This window comes from Herpailurus yagouaroundi, unplaced genomic scaffold (genome assembly GCF_014898765.1).
Source record: "Herpailurus yagouaroundi ecotype Mexico unplaced genomic scaffold, PumYag 197, whole genome shotgun sequence".
Taxonomy (NCBI): Eukaryota; Metazoa; Chordata; class Mammalia; order Carnivora; family Felidae; genus Herpailurus; species Herpailurus yagouaroundi.
In genome coordinates this window covers 8,711,862-8,716,988 of record NW_024412428.1, presented here as the reverse complement: position 1 = coordinate 8,716,988, position 5,127 = coordinate 8,711,862, and the positions used below count along the sequence as shown (strand labels likewise).

At 45.8% G+C, this 5,127-nt stretch overlaps 1 long non-coding RNA gene across 1 annotated transcript; it reads left to right on the top strand.

Annotated features, from left to right (window-relative positions):
• Positions 1-2,931: 2,931 nt before the first annotated feature.
• LOC121012666 (uncharacterized) lies at positions 2,932-4,053 on the top strand. Its single transcript, XR_005782210.1, has 2 exons — positions 2,932-3,078; positions 3,337-4,053. It is a non-coding gene; the product is annotated as an uncharacterized LOC121012666 (long non-coding RNA).
• Positions 4,054-5,127: the final 1,074 nt, after the last annotated feature.

The following is a 5,127-nucleotide window of genomic DNA, read 5'->3' as shown; positions in this document are numbered from 1 at the left end:
CGCTCTCTCAAAAATAAATAAACATTAAAAAAAAGTTTCTTTATTTTTGAGAGAGAGGAGAGGGCAGAGAGAGAATCTCCAGCAAGCTCCGCACTGCCAGCATAGAGCTGGATGCAGGGCTTGAACCCACAAACCATGAGGTCATAACCTGAGCTGAAACCAAGAGTCCGACGCTTAACCAACTGAGCCACCCAGGCACCCCCAGAATTGCATTATTTTAATTTGATTGTTCTTCCCTGCCTTTAATTTTCAAACACATGCATATCTTATAAAGTCACAAATGAATAATAAGAATCTTTCCTATTTATTCATTTATTTCCTTCTCTATTGCGGTAAAATAGACGTAACCTAAAACTTACCATTTCAGCCATTCTTCGGTGCACTGTTCAGCAGCATTGAGCACATTCACAGTGTTGTGTGACCATCACCGCCACCCGTCTCCAGAGCTGTCTCGTCTTACAAAACATAGACTCTGTAACCCATGTAACGAGGACTCCTAGTTCCCCCGCCCCCGTTCCCTGGCAACTACCATTCAACCCTCCGTCTCTGTGAATTTGGCTTTTCCACTTACCTCATACGAGTGGAATCACACAGCACTCCTCCTTTTATGTCTGGCTCATTTGATCTAGCATAATGCCTCCCAGGTTCACCCACGTCTGACTTATTTTTCAAGCACCTTAGTGTGGTTCTTACATTCTGCTGAAATGCAGGGCCGATCTAGAGTGTCCTCATCTGTAATATGGGCACAATTGCATCCACCTCCCTCATCCGCACTGCTTAATTTAAAGTGCTTCAGGGGGCACCTGGGTGCCTCGGTCGTGATCCCAGGGTTGTGGGATCGAGCCCCGCATCAGGCTCCATGCTGAGTGGGGAGCTTGCTTAGGATTCTCTCTCTCTGAAAATAAATAAATAAATAAATAAATAAATAAATAAATAAATAACAAAACAAAAAATAAAATAAATTTTAAAAAATAAAAAATAAAAGGTATAAAAGCTTAAAAAAAAAAAAAAAGGATTCTCTCCCTCTGCTCCTCTCTCCAGCTTGCGCTCCCTCCCCCCCTCTAAAAACAAAAACAAAACAAACAAACAAAAGTGCTTCAAATAATGCTCAGTAGATAGTAAGTGCTATTCATATTTTAAATTACCATCATTATTGTGGCTGTCGTTTAGTGCCAGACCTGAGCCTAAAGCTCACTATCTTAACTCCTAGGCCAAAGCTGTTCTTACCAACTCTCTACTTTCTTCTGTGTCCTTCCTTTGAACCTCGACCCTTGACCATCCCTGCCCCTCCATCCCTGCTTTTTACCTTTCTCTGTAGAGCACGGGGCCTTCCAGAAATGAAAGGGCAAAAGGAGGGATAATGAGACCTGAAAGGGGAAGGAGAGAGCACAGTGAACGCATGAGAGCCTGTCCGCAAGAATTTGCATCTGCCCAGAAGGAATGAAGAAACAAGCACCCAAAACACCGTTTCACAACGTACAGCTGACGCTCAAAGCCCTTTCCTACCTACTGGTAGTTAGATGTGCCAAGAAACAGCTCTATTTTCTACTTTTGCCAGAGTATAGGCGAACCCTCATTTCAACAGGTAGCACGTAGGAACATCTTGGTTCACAATAAACCTCCATAAACCTTGGTTTATTTCAAACTGTATTTAATGGGGGGGGGGCACTTACCTAGATTTCTAGAACATTCTATGTGTGATAATTTTTTAAGATTAGCCATAGTTCTCTTCAAAACGCTGGCGTGTAACCTTTTGCTCCTAGTTCTCTTCCTCCAAAGGTGGCTGAGAGCAGTTCTTTTTACACCCTACTCGAAAGGCAGCCGCCAGTGGGAGTTTTACAGTCTTTCCCTGTCTTATTTCTCCCGTTTCAGAAAGATCGCTTTCCTACGACTTCTGGCCGTCTGCTTTGCCTGGCTGAGGAGACACCCGACTTCCTCCACCCACATGGCCTTGCAGCCAAAGAACCAAAATGCAGGGAGTGGTCCAATTAAAAATCTGGGCACGCAAGGAAAAGCAGGCATCAAAGGACAACCCCATTCCCCTTACAAAAAAAAAGGAAAAAAAAGAAAGAAAGAGCAGTATGTAAATATTTTATTTCAAGTCCTTTTGTGCTAATTAAGGAATATGGACAGTTTTTAATAGGGTCAGCAACTACTCATTTGGAGTGGAATCTTCTTAATGGACTGGGATAAACAAGAAAGAATGCCTTAAAGTGAAGTCTCATTACGCAGGCACAGCCCCAAACCATGTTCCCTTCGGGCATCTGCTGGCTTCCAGGACGTTCGTGGGCGAGGTGAGATGTGCCCAAAGGAGGTACCTCTTTCAGAGGGCATCTGTGTGAGAGCAGACGCAGGCGGCCTCAGTCACCGAGCGTGCACTTCAAGACTGTCATTTTAATTCTGAAGGGTTCGCGTATCCTACTCATTTCTGAAAACACACGTGCCAGCTCGGCGTCTAGCTCAGGGGATGTCAAGTAAGTCGGGGGGTGGGGGGTGGGGGTGAGGAAAATGTCAGGGCCCAAATTTTCTAATTATGTCTGTTTTTGCACCTTCTATCCCCTACCCAGCCCCCCTCGCTCCCCCCTTCCCTTCCTCTCTCTACCAGTAACAGGGCGGATTTGGAAATGATTTCCACTCTGTACCACCTTGGCCATCTCTTCAGGTTCAGTCGTTCTCTTCTGCTTAAGAATTCAATGGGGCGCCTGGGTGGCGCAGTCGGTTGAGCATCCGACTTCAGCCAGGTCACGATCTTGCGGTCCGGGAGTTCGAGCCCCGCATCAGGCTCTGGGCTGATGGCTCAGAGCCTGGAGCCTGTTTCCGATTCTGTGTCTCCCTCTCTCTCTGCCCCTCCCCCGTTCATGCTCTGTCTCTCTCTGTCCCAAAAATAAATAAACGTTGAAAAAAAAATTAAAAAAAAAAAAAAAAAAGAATTCAGGATGCATGGGCCGCACATCGGTGTCAACCCTTCGGCTTGGCTGGGACCACCTGGGTTGGCCAGCAACTTTGACGGATGCAATCCAGAAGAGGAAACAATATCTCTGTTGACAGCCACTGCTCTTGGCCTGAATTCGTCAAACAGTATTTATTGGGAGAGCACGAGGGAAGGAAGGAGGAGGGAGACGAACGTAGAGAGTGTATCAAGCAAACACAAGTAGGGCTCAGCCTTGCGGGGGGGATGGCATGCAGAGTAACGTGCATAGGAAACCCCAGCATGCTTTAAACACAGCCTGATGGAAACTTCTGTTGCAAGGCAGATTTCAGAGGTTCATATTCAAAAGCGTGCCACGCAGCATCCTGGGGGATTTCACGGACATGGTCTTTTTTAATCCTCCTTAGAAACCCTGGCAAGGTCATCCTGTTATCCTCCTGGTGCCCTGGGAAAACGGAGATTACCAGGGTCAACTCCGACCAACGCTCCCGAGACTCGAGCCTTCTGGCTGCGTGACTGGTGGTTACCCACACTGCACAGGAAAAGACAAATCCTCGCTTTTTAAATGTACCTGACATTGTAATGAGCCTGACATTGTAATGAGCCATAGTAAGGTAGACGTTAACAGTGGGGGAAACTGAGTGAGAACTCTACTATCTTTGCAACTTCTCTACAAATCTAAAATGATTCCGAATGAGTTTAGTTTAGAGAAATAGACCCACAACCTGGAGGTATAAATACTTCCCAAAGGAGTATACAGCAAGTGACTCCTGTCATCCTGTCCCTCCGTCCATCCCTAAGTTGGCCACAGGCAGCACTGTGCCTGCCAGCATGTGTCACGCTGCCAGGGATGCAGTCTGTGCAGGGAGGAGGAAATAAAGTGGCTACGTAATAATGGAAGGTGGGCCCTGATTTCCACTGGAGGCTCAAGGAAGGCTTTTCAGAAAAAATAATACGCACAGATTTTAACTCACCGATGTATGAGTGTGCAGTGAATTGTAAATGGCAAGATGGTATGCGTTGAGACTAGCTTAGATTGGTGGTATATCTTTCAGCTTGACTATGTCTTTGCCAGATAAGGATCTTTAATAAAAAAAAAAAAATTTATGGGGATGCCTGGCTGGCTCCATCGATGAAGCACCAGACTTCAGCTCGGGTCATGATCCTAAGGTTTGTGGGTTCAAACCCCACATCGGGCTCTGTGCTGATGGCTCAGAGCCTGGAACCTGCTTCGGATTCTGTGCCTTCCTCTCTCTCTGCTCCTCCCCCACTCATGCTCTGTCTCTCTCTCTCTCTCTGTGTCTCTCAAAAATAAACAAACATTAAAAAAAATTACAAGGAATTTTTACAATTAGCTACCTTCCTCAATCTCCAAAAGGAGAGAGGCTCTTGTTTTTAGGCAATCTGATGTGAGGGAAGGACAAGGTGTTCAGAAGCCTGAGAGATCGGGGTTCAAACCTCAGTTAAATGGCTTTCTGGAAGTGTGATCTTGAAAAAGGTAGCTCATAATCTCTGAATTTCAGACTCTTTATATGAAAAATGAAGACAATCATACCCACCTAATAGGATCATGGCATGGAAACATACAGATACATCGTGTTTACTGATACATTGTGTGTGCTCAGAAAATAAATATATGGATGAATGATTAAATACGTACTAAGACTTAAAATGAGTATTTATGCCTAATAAATATTTCTTAACGAAAAAAAAAAATCTCAGGCACTCCAAGCCTATTGGTTAAGAAAAGTCACGTGAGGGGCCCCCGGGTGGTTCAGTGGGTTAGGTGTCTGACTCTTGATTCCGGCTCAGGTCATGATCTCACGGTTTGTGAGATCGAGCCCGGCATCCAGCACCCCACTGAGCGAGGAGCCTGCTTGGGATTCTCTCTCTGCCCTTCCCCCTGCTTACATACGTGCATGCTCTCTCTCTCTCTCTCTCTCTCTCTCTCTCTCTCTCAAAATGACTAAGTAAGCATTAAAAAAAAAAAAAAATCGCACAAGTGAGCAATTATGGCACAATCCCAGTCCTACTCAGGTGGTGTTCCTGGCCGGGGTGGGGGCATCCAGGCACCGGGCCTGGGTGTTAGGTACCAAACAGACGTGGCATCAGCAACTCCCTTGTATGTTCCAAGTGAGCAGAGCCGGGCATGACATAGACATGTAGAACCAGAGGATCCTCACGACACAAAGCTGGAA